This window comes from Aegilops tauschii, chromosome 3, assembly GCF_002575655.3.
Source record: "Aegilops tauschii subsp. strangulata cultivar AL8/78 chromosome 3, Aet v6.0, whole genome shotgun sequence".
Lineage (NCBI taxonomy): Eukaryota > Viridiplantae > Streptophyta > Magnoliopsida > Poales > Poaceae > Aegilops > Aegilops tauschii.
Window position 1 is genome coordinate 590,308,517 of NC_053037.3, and position 16,505 is coordinate 590,325,021.

Here is a 16,505-nt window from a genome sequence, read left to right on the forward strand (position 1 = left end):
TAATTTTCTACTCCCTCCGTCCCAAAATTCTTGTCTTAGATTCGTTTAGATACGGATGTATTTACTACTAAAACGTGACTTGATACATCTGTATTTAGACAAATTTAAGACAAGAATTTTGGGACGGAGGGGTACTTTAATAACATTCCTCTTCTCAAAGGCCCCGAGGGCCATCATTATTTATCTTGGCCCGCAATACCTTTTGAATCATGCAAGGCGACCTATTCCCTAGGAATCTTGGCATGTGGCTTCTACCGGCAATATACACTACAGGAATCAGCTTATTTGTCGTCCGACATGCACCAAAAGCAGATGGTAAAGCTCTTTGCCGTCCGCCACCGACGGCAAACCTGCCCGGCAAAGAGAGCGACGGTAAACATGTTCTTTGCCGTCTCACTACAGGAATCAGCTACTTTGCCGTCTGCCATGGCAGACGGCAAAGGCAAGGATGGCGGACGGCAAAGGCCTTTGCCGCGGACGGCAAAAGGCTCCGGCAATGTAGGGATCGGTAAAGAGCTTCTTTACCGTCTGCTTTTTATAGCGGACGGCAAAGGGGCCTTTGCCGTCTGCCAGCGGACGGCAAAGGTCATGGCTCTTTACCATCTGCTGGCAGACGGCAATGACTGGCTCTTTGCCATCTGCTGGCAGACGGCAAAGACTGGCTCTTTGCCGTCTGCCAGCAGATGGCAAAGAGCCAGCAGATGGCAAAGAGCCTATATTGCCCCATTTAATTCTGTTTTTTCTTACATCAATTCATTTTCACAGAAAATCAAACACACACACACACACACAGATATATATATATGACCAATAGTCATGAACACATAGTAGCAAGTTTCATCCATACATATACATAGTTTCATCAATATTACACAGTTTCATCCATAGGTAGCAAGTTTCACAAAGTCAAAACAAAAACTATAGACAAGCACTCCATATCTGAAATTACAAGAAATGACCTAAAACTAAATATCTATTTTCCTAAAAACTATCTTATTACTAAGATCTTCTCTGGATCTTCTTCTTTTCTTCCAACCTGCATAATGAAAACACTAAGAAAGAGAGAATGGGTTAGGAGTAGAAATGTAGCATTTCACTTGGTGAAATGCAATGTTCAGTTTTTATGTAAGTTTAACACATGGAAAGCTGGAGAGCATGCTGAGAGTTTTCTTGCCTGAGGACCAGGGTAGCCACCAACGGGACAGCCAAGGTGCCAGTTCACATCCTTCTGGAGGAGAGTGTACTCCTGCTCAATTCCATACCTGTTTGGGTTCAGAGATAGGCCTAATCAGTGCTAATCTATATTGTACAACTTATTATGTTCTCACGTGTGTATGTGTGTTAAGACACAAGAGCGCTACTACAACTTTTATATGAAACACTGCAACAACAAAAAACTTGAAATACCGACGGAGGTATTCGTACCATGTCTCCTCAGCTGCAACCTTCGAGGTGTTGAAGATCTTGGCAGCATTGTGACTCTTGTTGGTGGGGATTGGAACACCTTGTGGTGTGTAGCAGTCGCACATAACCTACAAGGAGTAATAATTAGGAAAAGATCAACAAACCAACGACTTTGCGCCAAATACAGTAGAAACTTGGCCTCTGATTTAGCTGAAGCTTTTTTTCTCAGTTCAAGTATTTAAGATTTGTGTTAGTCAAACAGTTGTCTGAAAGGCCAAGTTGTTTCTCTGAAGAGACAGTCTCATAAGCAATTAATTATGAGCCAAGTAGGTCAACTAGTGGAATTTTAGGGTGTTTACACAACAGGGCGCAAACACCTGGTTATTTTGTAAGCAAACAAGGAAAGTAGAAATACTGTAAGTAAAACGCTATACCAAAGCTTCAGTCAATTATGTTCGAGAGAGGGCACAAAAGGTGCAGTGTTTCCGCATGAGATAAAAATAGATGACGTGGACTTAGGTGTAGAAAATTACCACCCTCCAAAACAAACGACAGACCTTTTATATGCAACAAAGTAAAGAAGTTTACAAATTAACAGCTTGTCTGAATCTATTTCTAATGTGAGAAAGTAGGTTACTGAAATAACTTACATGCAGTTTATCAATAGGAACAGACATAAACAAGGTGATGCATCTGTATTAAACTTGGATAGTAGCAACTTGGTTTCAGGGGCAACGGTATATTTTTTTATTGGTGAATAGTTAAGAAAATAATACCACTCTTACCCACCCCTCAAGGGAAGATTAATTATCACATTCACCATTGTCAGTCAGAACTGCTAATGAGCACAAAAATGCAACTAAAGCCTAATAAAGAACATTCACATTTCTGTACTGAATGATCATGCTGCATATGAGCCAAGCACATAAGAATCATTATGCGAACTGCATATGCCATGTCTAAAAAAAGAATTGCTCTTTGCGTAGTAGAAATTAAATCAATAGTCTGGAGAGAACTATACAGAAATAACAAAAATATTAGGGAGATGTTGCTGCTAGTTGCGTGCAGCTGCGTGCTTTGCCTCATGCAAAGAAAGTAGAACATTGTGTTTACTAACTGCAAATATTTGTGGTTGTTCTTCCATTAGCAATGGTATCTACTTGGCAACAGCAAAAGGATGAAATTTTGCTACATAAATATTTGGTGTTTCTCCAAATTCTAAAGATGAAATAACTGAACATTGAAAGAACAGTAAAGAATATACAAAGCAAGGATACACAAGCACACACAGCACACGCGCATGTAGGCAGAACTGGCCCATCCATGGCCGCCGCGACATGGATTCCTCACTGCCGCCGCCACGACATACATGGATTAGAGGTAGATGCATAGGAGAGGAGTGCATAGGGAGAGGAGTCGAGGGTTGGTACCATGGGCGTACGTGCGGGCCTGTAGCCGTCAAGGCGGGAGGCAAGTTGAAGGGCTCGGGGGTGGGGTGGGGGGCGTCTCTCTCTATGCTCGGCCCTGGTAGCTGCACGGCGCCGGAGATCTCGTGTATGGGCTGCAGCACGACCCTGGTGGCCGATGGGCTTGGCCGGCGCTGCTCCGGCGAGGGGTGTCACTCCGGCGAGGAGGAGGCCCGTGCGGCGAGGGGGAGGCTGGATCCGGAGTGGCCGGACCTCCCGCGGCCGGATCCGGGCGCGAGGCAGCGTGGAGCGGCGGCGGCGACGCGGGGACGCGGCCGGGCGCAGAGGAGCTCGGTGCTCGGCTCCCATGGCGGCGGCGGATCTCGAGGTTGGGGCGACGGGTGACAAGGCTTCCGCGGCGGGGCCGCGAGCTTGTGGGGAGGTGGCGGCGCGCGATGCAGCGCATGCGGTAGCGCGAGGCGGCGGGGCTCCTGGGTTCCGGTGAGGTGGCAGCGCGCACCGGCGGGCTGAGGCAAGGTGGCGCAGCGGCACGGGGTCGAGGGAGGCGGGGTCGGGTGGCGCTCGGCTGTGGGGCGGGGGTGGAGAGAGAGGGGATAGAGATAGAGGAGGTGGGGGTAACGATTTTCTTTTTACCCGAAAAAAAAGATAGCCACCCTCTTTGCCGTCCGCTGGCACCTCTTTGCCGTCCGCTGGCAGATGGCAAAGAATTCTTTGCCATCTGCCAGCAGACGGCAAAGAAATGACAGATGGCAAAGACCTTCTTTGTCGTCTTCCTGTTCTTTGCCGTCTGTTGTTTGGTAGCTGATGGCAAATTGCCGTCCGTAAGCAGACGACAAAGAACTGGCAGACGGCAAAATCCCTGATTCCAGTAGTGTCTGTTTCCTCAAAGTGGATGGCAAAGGCTCTTTGCCGTCGGCGGCGGACGGCAAAGAACATGGACGGCAAAAACATGCCTTAGTCACGTTAGGTGGCTAACGGCAGCCTTTGCCGGACGACAAAGCTGCCCAGCCCTGACGTCAGCAGATGCGTCAGCAGACCCAACTCTTTGCCATCTGCCACCGACGGCAAATTGACCAAATGGGTCTGCTCCCAGGTTGCACAGGTTGCTGACACGTGGTCTCTTCGCCGTCTACGGTGGACGGCAAAGACTCCTTTGCCGTCGGCGGCGGACAGCAAAGTGCCTGTATTGTTACTGTTTTTTCTGTTTTCTGTTATATCCCTGCATTTTCAAATATATTTTCAACATCAAACTAGCCCATGTATCAAACATCTAGCAGTCCGTCAATGCAACAGAACACATAGGGATTAAAAGATCCAATACATACATAGTTTCACGGAGTTCATCCATATATACATACATGGTTTCACATTGTTTAGCAATACAAATGAAAACAAGAACTAAACAATAGCAGTCCATCAATGCCGCTTCCATGAAGTGAATCAAACCTGCAAAAATGGGAGTAAGAAATTTAGAATAAGAAGAAGAAGACTAGAAGAAGAAGACTAGAAGACTAGAAGAAGAAGAAGACTAGATCCCTTTTATCTTTTTATCCCTTTTCTCCTCATTCTCATTCTTCTTCTTTTATTCTTTCTTTTTCTTCTCTTTCTTCTTCTATTCTTTCTTTTTCTTCTCTTTCTTGTTTTTCTTCTTGTTATTCCTTATTTGTGTCATTTTAGAGCTAACATAGGTAATTATGCCATTTTTTGGCCAACTAAGCTTATTATGTCAATTTAGAGAAAATAAGGTAAGTATAGGTCATTTTTGTGCCGACGGGGACGGATATCAAGACCATGGCACTATCTATAACAAACAATCATACAAAGTAAGAAAATTATACAAGTAACTATATAAATCATACAATCATACAAGTAACTATATAAATCAAGTACAGCATAAAAAATTGAATACCTAATAATAATCTGGATCGTCGGGTTCAATAAATGCATCATCATCATCAGTATCATGAATGAAGTGTTCATCGGGTTCAGCAGCATCAACATGTGGAAGGCCATCTTTACGTAATCGGTCAAGCATTGACAAGTCATCCGCAGCAGTAACCTCTTCTTGGTCAAGCTCTTCTTGTTCCGGCTCAAGGGTGAAGTCGGGTTCACTGTCGCTGTCTACTTCAATGTTCTGGTGTGAAGTAGAGCGTTTCTTGAAGCGCTTTTTGGAAAGACGTGTTTCTTGGAAGAATTCACCTTCATATGTGTCTGGGTTAGTCTGAGGTTCATACTCCTCTTCATTGGGGGGAGGTGGTCTAACACATGGCGACACTTCATAAATGATATCCCAACCATTTAGATTTGGATCAGTTTGGCAGGCCCAGGGTAGATAGAAAACTTGGGTCGCCTGTTGAGCCGTAATATAGACATCGGGAACATCTAAATGGGTGCTTTGTTTGATTTCGACTAGCCCTATATGTTCATGAGTCCTTCTAGTCTCCTTCGGCTAGAACTAGTAACATTTGAAGACTATGACGTTCGGTGCATTTTGACCATAGAACGGAAGCTCATAAATTGCTTGAACTCTCCCATAATACTCGATACCTCCATCGCCGATAGCAGAGACACAACAATTTTAGACTTTCGGTCGGCCATAGATAGCTCTTTACCGTAGGTACGAAAGCGATTCCCGTTGATGTCGTATTTGTCAAATGAACGGACCTAAGTCAAAACCATTAGCGACTTGTCTCAATTAAGCGTCCATAGACTCTGAATTAGCCTACAAGTTTAATACGAAAGGATAGTCGCATTAGCCGCAAATTAGACGAAGAAATGAGAATGGTCTAATGGAAATTACCATTTGTTTGAACCAAGAGATGAAACCGGGAAAGCCGGCTCCTTGCTTTGCCAGAAGCTCATACTCTTTGATGGATTCCTTTTGGATCACCGCTCCATCCGAGAATTTGGCGACGTATCGACTGTATCAAAAAATATCCGGGAATAAGAGCAGTTCAAAGGAATTAGAAGTTGCGAAACAATGTACGCGAGAACTTACTCGATGTACGGCTGCACTTCTGTTAGGTTGGTGAAGATATACAACGAAATGGTCCGCCGTTCTTCGACATCCAATGATATTGGTTTCGAAGCACCGGCTGGTGTGAGATTCCCTTTGAATAGGCTGAGGTTGGATTTACGGTCGGCAGCATTGTACCGAGGCTTCGGATTATGCAAATGACGATTTTTGGCTTCGTAGTGTGCTGTCACGAAGTTTTCCACCTCCTCAGTAATGAATGCCTTGGCCATCGATGCTTCAATTTGATGTTTATTTTTACATTTTGCTCAGAGCGTCTTTTGCATCCTCTCAGTTGCATAGCAGCAACGATTTTGCACACCCCCCCTCAATCTTGCCTCGGTTGGGAGATGCAAAATCAAGTGTTGCATTGGATTAAAGAAGCCCGGCGAAATGATCTTCTCTAACTTGCAGATCAACTCCGGCGCCAACTCTTCCATTTCTTCTATCACGGCAGACGATAGATCTTTCGCACAAAGAACACGGAAGAAATAGCTCAGCTTTGCCAGTACTAGCCATTCATCCTCAGGGATGAAGCCATGCAACATCACCGGCATTACCCGCTCAATCCATATGTGCCAATCATGACTCTTGAGTCCAACTATTTTCAATTTGTCAAGACTCGCTCCCCTCTTTAGATTCGTTGCATAACCATCGGGGAACATCAACTGCATTTTTACCCACAAGATAATTTCCCTCATAGCTGGCTTCCAAGATTGAACCATGCCTTTGGCTTCGTCCAGTTCTGCTTTCCTTTCGGTTCTTGCATGTTTTGTAACAGTCTATGACATAGCGCCTCCTGATCGACTCTAGCCTTTGTATTATCCTTTGACTTCCCGTCTATGCTGAACAATGTACCAAAAAGTGCCTCGGCGATATTCTTTTCACTGTGCATCACGTCGATGTTGTGTGGGCAAAGGAGGTCTTTGAAGTAAGGCAGATCCCACAATCATGTCTTGTGAGTACAGGCGTGTTTCGAATTATACCCCATGAAATACCCTGGATGCTCTAGATCCGGCTCGAGAGCGTTTACCTGATCCAGGGTCTCTTGGCCTATCAACGGAGGTGGTGCAGAGTTTTTGACAACTCTACCTTTCATGAAGTTCTTCTTGTCTTTCCTGAAATTATGGCGAGGATCCAGGAACTGTCTATGCAAGTCGAAGCAAGAAAACTTGCGACCCGCCTGCAGCCAATGAAACTCAAGAGCTGCCTTGCATGTGGGGCACGGGAACCTTCCATGCACACACCATCCAATGAATATAGCGCATATGCCGGCAAGTCAAGCGTCGAGTACATGTACTAGACACGCATTATGAAGTTCTGTTTGTTAAAGACGTCGTATGTCTTGAACCCATTATCCCAAGCTTCTTGCAATTCGTCCTTAAGAGGCTGCATGTACACATTCATATTCTTCCCCGGATAGTTCGGCCCTGGAATTATCAAAGTCAGAAAAATGTTCTTTCTTTGCATAATCTGTCCGGGGGGGGGGGGAGATTGAGTGAAAAGACAAATACGGGCCAACAACTGTATTGGGTTGGTTTCAAACCAAACACACTGAACCCATCCGTGCTGATGCCGACTCAAGGATGCCTTGGATCTGCGGCTTTTTCCGCATATAATGCATCGAAGCACTTCCACACTTTACCATCCGATGTGTGTACCATCTGCATCTTTTTCGGTTCTTTTGCCCTCTTTGTGCCATGTTATCTATTTGGCCGTCTCTTCGACCATGAAAATACGTTGTAGTCTTGGTACGATTGGCATATACCAAAGAACATTAACCGGGATTTTGGTCTGCGTCTTCTCACCCATACCGTTGTCTACCATAATATACCTAGAAGACTTTCAAATGGGACAATAGTTCAAGTCCGCATACTCAAGCCTAAATAAGGCACATCCTTTCTCACAGGCATGTATCTTCTCATAGGGCATCTTAAGAGCATAGAGGATTTTGTCTGACTGGTACATGTTTGCAGGCGGTACATGGCCTTTGGGCAGAAAGCGTCCAAATACTGTCATCATCGCGTCGTAGCATTCTCTGCGCAAGTTGAATTGAGCCTTCAGTGCCATTATTTGTGAGATGGCATCCAGCTGACAAAGCTCAGTGTGCTCGTGAAGAGGACGTTTTGAAGACTCCAACATTTCATTTAAGGCCTTTGCAGATTCCTCCATCTCTTCGTCTGAATCCCGAGCATCATCAATGTTTTGCACCATGTCTTCCTTCCCGGTACCATGCTCATCGATGCAACGACGAACCACCTCAGCTCTGGCACGTTGGGCAGACTCACCATGAAATGTCCACACCGTATAACAAGGCGTAAAACCACTCTTCCGCAGGTGTTTGCCCATTTCATCCTGTGTCCCCTTTTCCCAATTCTTGCACCGGACACAGGGGTACTAGTTTTTCCTCTGGCCATTTGCAAATGCGGCTTTCACAAACCCCTTGGTTTTTGTTAACCATTCATTGGTCATGTCTTTCTGACTAGTGCGACCGGTGTGCATCCACACACGATCACACATCTTGCTTAGCTACTAGACAAACAAGAAATATATATAATTCAGCATGTATATTCATCAGTTCATCTAGTTTGTCAATTTTATTACGTCCATGCAACCTACACTCTAGTAGGTAAAGATAGGTCCTAATTCCACCCGAATATGTGTAGATTGAGTACGTTCTCCATGCTCTACCCCATTCCGAGACAAAATTTCATCAGCGCCCCCTGTTGTTCTCCGGATGCACATTAGCCGAGAGAATGTGCATCCGGAGAACAACAGGGGGGCACTGACGAAATTTTGTCTCGGAATGGGGTAGAGCATGGAGAACGTACTCAATCTACACATACTCGATCGGGCTATCCGTGGAATTCGCTGGACAATCAGAATGAGTTACGGTAATAAATATGCAATTGAATGCATATTTATCGATGCAACCCTTTCGGATGGGAGACGCATACTGGTTACGTGATATAGTTACCTAGCTAGTGTCATCGGCACGAAGGTCGGAATAGGTCAAATAATTAAGGGGGGGGGAGGAGATGTCATTTTTGCTCACCCATGAATGCAGGGGCGGAGCTCGTTGAAAACCAGACCCTCACAGCGACGAAACAACTGCACATTGAAATTGAAAGATGAGTAACATAGCATTATTGTTTTTGCCATCAACCTAACTAAAATTAAACTAAACTAAGCCTAAACTAAAGTAAATCTAAAAAAATAGAAAAAGAAGAAAAAGGAGAGAGGGCAGCGGTGGAGCTCACCAGAGAGAGGGCAGCGGTGGCGACGGGCGGCGGTGGAGGAGGGGGCAGGGCGGCGGTGGCGACGGAGCGGCGGTGGCGACAGAGCGGCGGTGGAGAAGGAGGGCGGGGTGGGGCGGCCTGGGGCGGGGCTCCGGGGCAGGGAGGGTGGGATGGTGGCGCCGCGCGGCGGCGACACCCGGGCAGCGAGGGCGGGGGCGACGGGGATCGGGGGCGGCAGGGCGCCGGGCGGCAGGGCGGCATGGGCGATGGGCCGGATGGGGCACTGGGCGGCGGGGCGGCAGGGGCGACGGGTGCGGGGGGATCCGAGGCAAGGAGGGTGGTGGGGCAGCGGTGGTGCTGGTTGGCGGGCGGCAGGGGCGACGGGACGGTGGGGGCGGGGGGATCCAGCGCAGGGGGGTGGTGGGAAGGCGGCAGTGCGGGCGCGGGGGGTGCGCGGGTGGAGTGAGAGGGGAAGAGAGAGGGGTGGGGCCGGGGAGAGAGAGGGGTGGCCGTTAGAGGCCGTTAGTGGGCACGTTTTTTGTCGTCCGCTATCGGACGACAGAATTTTTGCCGTCCGCTAGCGGACGGCAAATAGGGGGGCTGGTGGGCCATTAGGGTTTGGGCCTCCACTGGACCCTACCCACCACTTTGTCGTTCGCTGGACGACAAAGAACTAGCTGATGGCAAACATGATCTTTGCCGTCAGCCATTTCTTTGTCGTCCGTTTATTAGAAGCGGACGACAAAGGCCTTCTTTGTCGTCCGCTAGCAGACGACAAAGATCTGGCTGATGGCAAATTCTCTGTTTCAGTAGTGATATAGGCCATGATACCTAACGTGTACACTGGTCCAACTACTTTTTAACAGACAGATCAACACCTAAATTCTAAATTAAAAAATATCCATCAGTAAACTACTGTTGGGGAACGCAGTAATTTCAAAATTTTCCTACGAACACGCAAGATCTATCTAGGTGATGCATAGCAACGAGAGGGGAGAGTGTTGTCTACGTACCCTCGTAGACCGAAAGCCGAAGCGTTATGACAACGCGGTTGATGTAGTCGTACGTCTTCACGATCTGACCGATCCAACACCGAAGATACGACACCTCTGCGATATGCACACGTTCAGCTCGGTGACGTCCGACGAACTCTAGATCCAGCTGAGGTCGAGGGAGAGTTTCGTCAGCACGACGGCGTGATGACGGTGATGATGAATTTACCGATGCAGGGCTTCGCCTAAGCACTACAACGATATGACCGAGGTGGAAATCTGTGGAGGGGGCACCACACACGGCTAAACAATCAACTTGTGTGTCTATGGGGTGCCCCCTCCCCCGTATATAAAGGAGTGGAGGAGGGGAGGGCCGGCCCTCTCTATGGCGCGCCCAAGGGGGGGCAATCGTACTCCAAGTAGGTTTGGCCCCCCTTCCCTATTCCTATTAGGAGAAGGAGGAAAGAGGAGGAGGGGACAAGGAAAGGGGGGCCGGCCCCCCAAACCCTAAACTAATTCGGTTTGTGCCTAGGGGGGGCACGCCCCACACCTTGCTTGCTGCCCTCTTTCTCCACTAGGGCCCAATAAGGCCCATAGACTCCCCGGGGGAACCTGCTTCGTCCCTCTGCTCTTTGTGGTCTTGGCCTTGGCATTGCTCTGGCTATCTTGGGCTTTAGTCTTACCTTGGCTCACCTCCCCTGTTCTGCTTGGTGTGACCATGGGCGCGGCTCCGACTGCCCGTGCATAGGTAAAGGGGTACAAAAATGCGCCCCTCCTTTTGTACACCGACAGGAGCCCCTGGGCCTGGGCCACACATAAGCACGACACGTTGTTGGGCCAGGCCCAAAATAGTGCGCGGGCAGGCGGGGCGGTTTTTACCATGGTAAGACTTTTCGCGCACTATGCTTCCCACGACCCGCACGCGCGGCGCGGCGTGGAGGGGTGTGCGTGGTGTGGGCGGCATGCGTGGGGCGGTTTCCACACGCATGCATCATATTGCAGTAAAGAGGCAGCTCGTGCCTTCCCCGTAAAAAAGGGGGAGGCGCGGCTCATTTACTGAACGGGGCTGGTCGCGGTCTTCAAGGCGTCCACTCCCCACGATCACGGGGAGGGGAGAGGTCGCTCCACCCGTCCCCTCAGTTCTGCACGTCCGCCACGCGTCCTTCATGTGCCCGGGGTGGCAAGCGGTGGAGGCGGGAAACCGGGCCGTCGCTGGTTGGGGCAGGGGGTCGGTCCTGATTCCCTGCCCCTCCGGTGGCTGGATTGGCCGAGCAGGGCGGCCGAGCCGCGACCCCGCCCCTTTATAAAGAGGGGGAAGGGGGATGGCGTCCCGCATTCTTCTGTCATCTATCTCCTCTTGCTTCTGCTTCTTCCTTTCACTCGCCATGGAGAAAGGGAACCCGGGTCCCTCGACGGTGGCGGCGAGGGTCGCCGCTCGACAGCGCGTCCCTCCTCCTCCTGAGCCCGTGGTGGTGGAACCGACTGCGAGGGGAAGGGGGAGGGGGCGAGGCCATGGGCGAGGTCGGGGCAGAGGTCATAGTGCTCGGGGAAGAGGAGGACGGGGCGGCGCGCCGGCTTCGCTCCCGCCAATGGTGCCTTTCCCGATGGAAGGCCATGTCGGAGACCAGCCCCGCGAGTTCTTCATTAGGCTGCGCCGGCCTCCGCGTTGCCGTCTCCGTCTTCCCGCCCCGTTCGCTCGGGAGATGGAGCGTGACCGGCCCCAATCCCTCAGATTGCACATGAGGGGTTGTGGGAATGGGGGCACGTTGGTCGATGTCGACTTCCCGGCTCCTCGGGTCATGTACCTCCGTCGTGGGTGGAAGACGTTCGCTCGCATCCACAGCCTGACGGCGGGGCTCGTCCTCTACTTCAAATTAATGGAGGACGGCCTACTCTCCGTCAAGGTCTTCGGCGACTTCGGGACTCGCCTGAAGTGCTGCGTGGAGAGCTCCTCTGATGGAGATTTCGACGATGGAAGCTCTTCCTCGAGCAAAAGTGATGAGGAGGACAGCGGGGCAGATGACGGGGACGAGTCCGACTAGGCGTCGGACGCCCCGCGCCTGGGCGGGTGCGGCAGCAGCAGCATCTGCACCTGGCCGCTTCTCCCGCAGAATTTTGCCGGGCGTGGGGCCAGCTCCTTGAACTTCTCGGGGCCGTCTCCTTGGGCGGCTGGCGTCGGGAGGCTGCGGAAGATGAAGAGGGCGGGGCAAGGCCGTCAACTCGGAGTATGCGGGCACCGACGCCTTCATCGCGTATTGCAGGTCCTGCCGCCTTGTCTTCCAGCTCCTTTCCCGGCACCGTTATCACCGGCCTACCCGTGGGCGGCCACCGAGGTGTTCTCTTGGTGCTTTCTGCTGCTCGTAGCTCGCCTAGGCGCCCCTTTTGTCCTCTCTCCTCCTTGACCTGCCTCCTGAGGAGAGGGACAAGAAAGGGATCACGGGCACCTTATCTCTTGTTTAATCTGTAAGCCTTCGGGCCTTGTTAAATTTAAAGCTTGTAATCCCCCTTGTTCATGTTTTTCATTCTGTACGGACTGTACCTGTGTGGGATGCTTTTAATGAAAAAGGGATGCTTGCCAGGTTTTTCGTTCGTGGGTAGACCCCGCGACAAGGAGCGAATCCTTGTTATTGTTTAAGATAAATGTTTTTCGCCCGGCAACAGGCCTTGCCGTCCCCCCACTCACCTTGACCGTTCTCGCGCTCTTGGCGGAGGCAGGGATGAAGTGGGCTTTAGGCTCCTCGTTCTACCTCCTTGCCGCCACGGCTACAACCAAATCCGGACCGAGGAAATAATCCTTAGGTATAGGAGAAAGGGGAGCACGGCATCCTAGAGATAAAAACGAGGTTTCACATACCCCAGTCCTGTTCCGAAATGCATGACAGAGGATAAAAGACTTATCTAGATCTGTAGTCCCCCGGCAATCTCATCTTGCCGCGGTTGGATCCTTATGCTTGCAGCCCCCGGCAACTCTGGTTTGCCGGGGTCGGGGCGCCGGTTCGTTTTCTTTCTTCCAAGTAGCTCGGCAGAAGTGCTCATGTGCCCTGCGAACCAAAAGAGGACAGAAGAGAAACAGATAGACGCGCACTCGACCTCTAAGCTAGGGGTTAGTCGCTGCTGACCTAACCAAGGAAGAGACTCGACCTAGCATGCATGCTATGACTTAGGGCACCAGCGCTTCATTTATTTATGCTCAGGGCCTGCGCCTGGCTTTGTATAAAGGGTCACATGCCTTGCCGGCAAAGCTTGTACAAAAGGTGGCTTGCCGGGAGGCCCGGCAAGCCGCGCCTTATGGGTAAAACTTGCGAAGATGCTCGATGTTCCAGGAGTTGCTCACTGGGACGGCATCTTCGGTCTCCAGCGGACTGCGCCGGGCCTGGTGACTCACATTACCCGATAAGGGACTTCCCACTTCGGCGTCAACTTGTTGGAATTCTTGGCCGACTGAACGCGCCGAAGAACAAGGTCGCCTTCCTCAAAGCTTCGGGCATGAACCTTGCGGCTATGGTAGCGGCGCAAGGCTTGCTGGTAGCGTGCTGCTCTCACAGCCGCCCGAAGACGATCTTCCTCAAGGAGCTTCGCGTCATCTTGGCGCAACTGCTCTTGCTCAAGCTCATCATAAGCGAGCACTCGAGCCGTATATGAGTTCCGTGGGGAGAACTGCTTCTGCCCCATAGACCAGGGCAAAAGGTGTCTGGCTGGTGGCTCTATTTGGCGTCGTCCTGATCGACCAAAGAACCGCCGGCAATTCATCAATCCAGCGCCTTCCGCTCTTGCGCAGCTTGTCAGAAGTCTTTGTCCTTAGGCCTCGCAACACTTCAGCATTCGCCCTCTCCGCTTGGCCGTTGCTCCGTGGGTGTGCCACGGAAGCAAAACAGACCTTGCTGCCGAGGTCTTGAATGTATTGCATGAAGGTGTGGCTCGTGAAGTGCGTGCCATTGTCGGTGATGACTCTATTTGGCACACCAAAACGGCGGACCAGTCCTTTGAAAAACTTGACAGCTGACTTAGCAGTCACCTTTCTCACCGCTTCCACCTCCGGCCACTTTGTGAACTTGTCGATTGCAATGTACAAGTACTCAAAGCCCCCGACAGCGCGGGGGAAAGGGCCCAGTATGTCAAGCCCCCAGACCGAGAATGGCCAGGAGAGAGGGATTGTTTGAAGGGCTTGGGCTGGTTGATGAAGCTTCTTTGAATGGAACTGACATGCTTCACACTTGGTTACTAGTGTCGTCGCATCTTGGAGAGCGGTGGGCCAGAAGAAACCTTCCCGGAACGCCTTCCCGGCAAGGGCCCTCGACCCTATGTGGGAGCCACATATGCCTCCATGTATCTCCGCCAACAGCTCCAGTCCTTCCTCCCAGGGGATGCACTTCAATTTCACACCGTTTGGCCTTCTCCTGTACAGGACGTCATCGACGAACTGGTACAGGGCGGACCGACGAGCTACTTTTTCCGCTTCTTCCTGCTCCTCAGGAAGCTCCCCTGTTTGGAGGAATTGGACGGTATGCTGTGCCCATGCCGGAGCCTGGGGCTCGAAGGCAAGGGCCAAAGGCATTTCTTCCGCCATGGGAGCGGCTGTCTCTACGGCCAAGGTTTGACGCCCTGCCGGAGCCAGTTGCTCTTGGGCAGGCTCAGCGTCCGCGGCAGCACCCTTGCCGGCAGCCCCAGGGGGCTCGGTAGGAAAGTACTTGCCGGGACCTGACTTCCTCCGCTTGTTCTGCCCCGCTGATGGTTCGACGGATGGTTGAGTTAGCCGGAGCAAAAAGGTACCTGGTTCCACAGGTAGCTTGAATGCGACACGCTTTGACAGGTAATCGGCGGTGTCGTTCTCCGCTCGGGGGATGTGCTCCACTTGGATACCATCAAAGCGTTCCTCCAGCTTCCTCACCTCATCTACGTAAGCTTCCATCAATGGGCTCTGATAATCCTTGTTGACCTGTCTAACAACGAGCTGCGAGTCACCCCTGACGATGAGCTTCTTAACCCCGAGACCGGCAAGCAATCCCTCGTACTCAGCAGTGTTGTTGGTGGACATCTGCCTGGGGAAGTGCATCTGGATCACATACTTGAGGTGCTCTCCGGTGGGTGCAACGAGCAGCACACCGGCACCGGCGCCTTGCAGCAAGAAAGCCCCATCAAAGTACATGATCCAGTCGCGGTCTGCTTCCTTGCCGGGGAGAGTGGTCTCCTGGATTTCTTCGTCAGGCGTCGAGGTCCATTCTGCAATGAACTCCGCCAAGACTCTGCTCTGAATTGTCGAGGTACTTTCAAAATTTAAACCAAAGCTTGACAACTCCAAGGCCCATTCCACAATCCTTCCAGTCGCATCTGGGTTGTGCAGTATCCGTTGCAATGGGAGGCGGGTGACGACAGTGATCTCGTGGGCTTGGAAGTAATGACACTGTTGGGGAACATAGTAATTTCAAAAAAATTCCTACGCACACGCAAGATCATGGTGATGCATAGCAACGAGAGGGGAGAGTGTTGTCCATGTACCCTCGTAGACCGAAAGAGGAAGCGTTAGCACAATGCGGTTGATGTAGTCGTACGTCTTCACGATCCGACCGATCAAGTACCGAACGTACGACACCTCCGAGTTCAGCACACGTTCAGCCCGATGACGTCCCTCGAACTCCGATCCAACCGAGTGTTGAGGGAGAGTTTCGTCAGCACGACGGCGTGGTGACGATGATGATGTTCTACCGACGCAGGGCTTCGCCTAAGCACCGCTACAGTATTATCGAGGTGGACTATGGTGGAGGGGGGCACCGCACACGGCTAAGATATCAAGAGATCAATTGTTGTCTCTATGGGGTGCCCCCTGCCCCCGTATATAAAGGAGTGGAGGAGGGGGAGGGCCGTCCCTCTCTATGGCGCGCCCTAGGAGGAGTCCTACTCCCACCGGGAGTAGGATTCCCCACTTCCAAGTAGTAGGAGTAGGAGTCAAGGAAAGGGGAGAGAGAAGAGAAGGAAGGAGGGGGCGCAGCCCATCCCCCTAGTCCAATTCAGACTAGGCCTTGGGGGGGGGGGGCGCAGCCTCTCCTCTCTCTTTCCCCTAAAGCCCAATAAGGCCCATATACTCCCCGGCGAATTCCCCTAACTCTCCGGTACTCCGAAAAATACCCGAATCACTCGGAACCTTTCCGATGTCCAAATATAGTCGTCCAATATATCGATCTATATGTCTCGACCATTTCGAGACTCCTCGTCATGTCCCTGATCTCATCAGGGACTCCGAATTACCTTCGGTACATCAAAACACATAAACTCATAATATAACCGTCATCGAACTTTAAGCGTGCGGACCCTACGGGTTCGAGAACTATGTAGACATGACCGAGACACGTCTCCGGCCAATAACCAATAGCGGAACCTGGATGCTCATATTGGCTCCCACATATTTTACGAAGATCTTTATCGGTCAAACCGC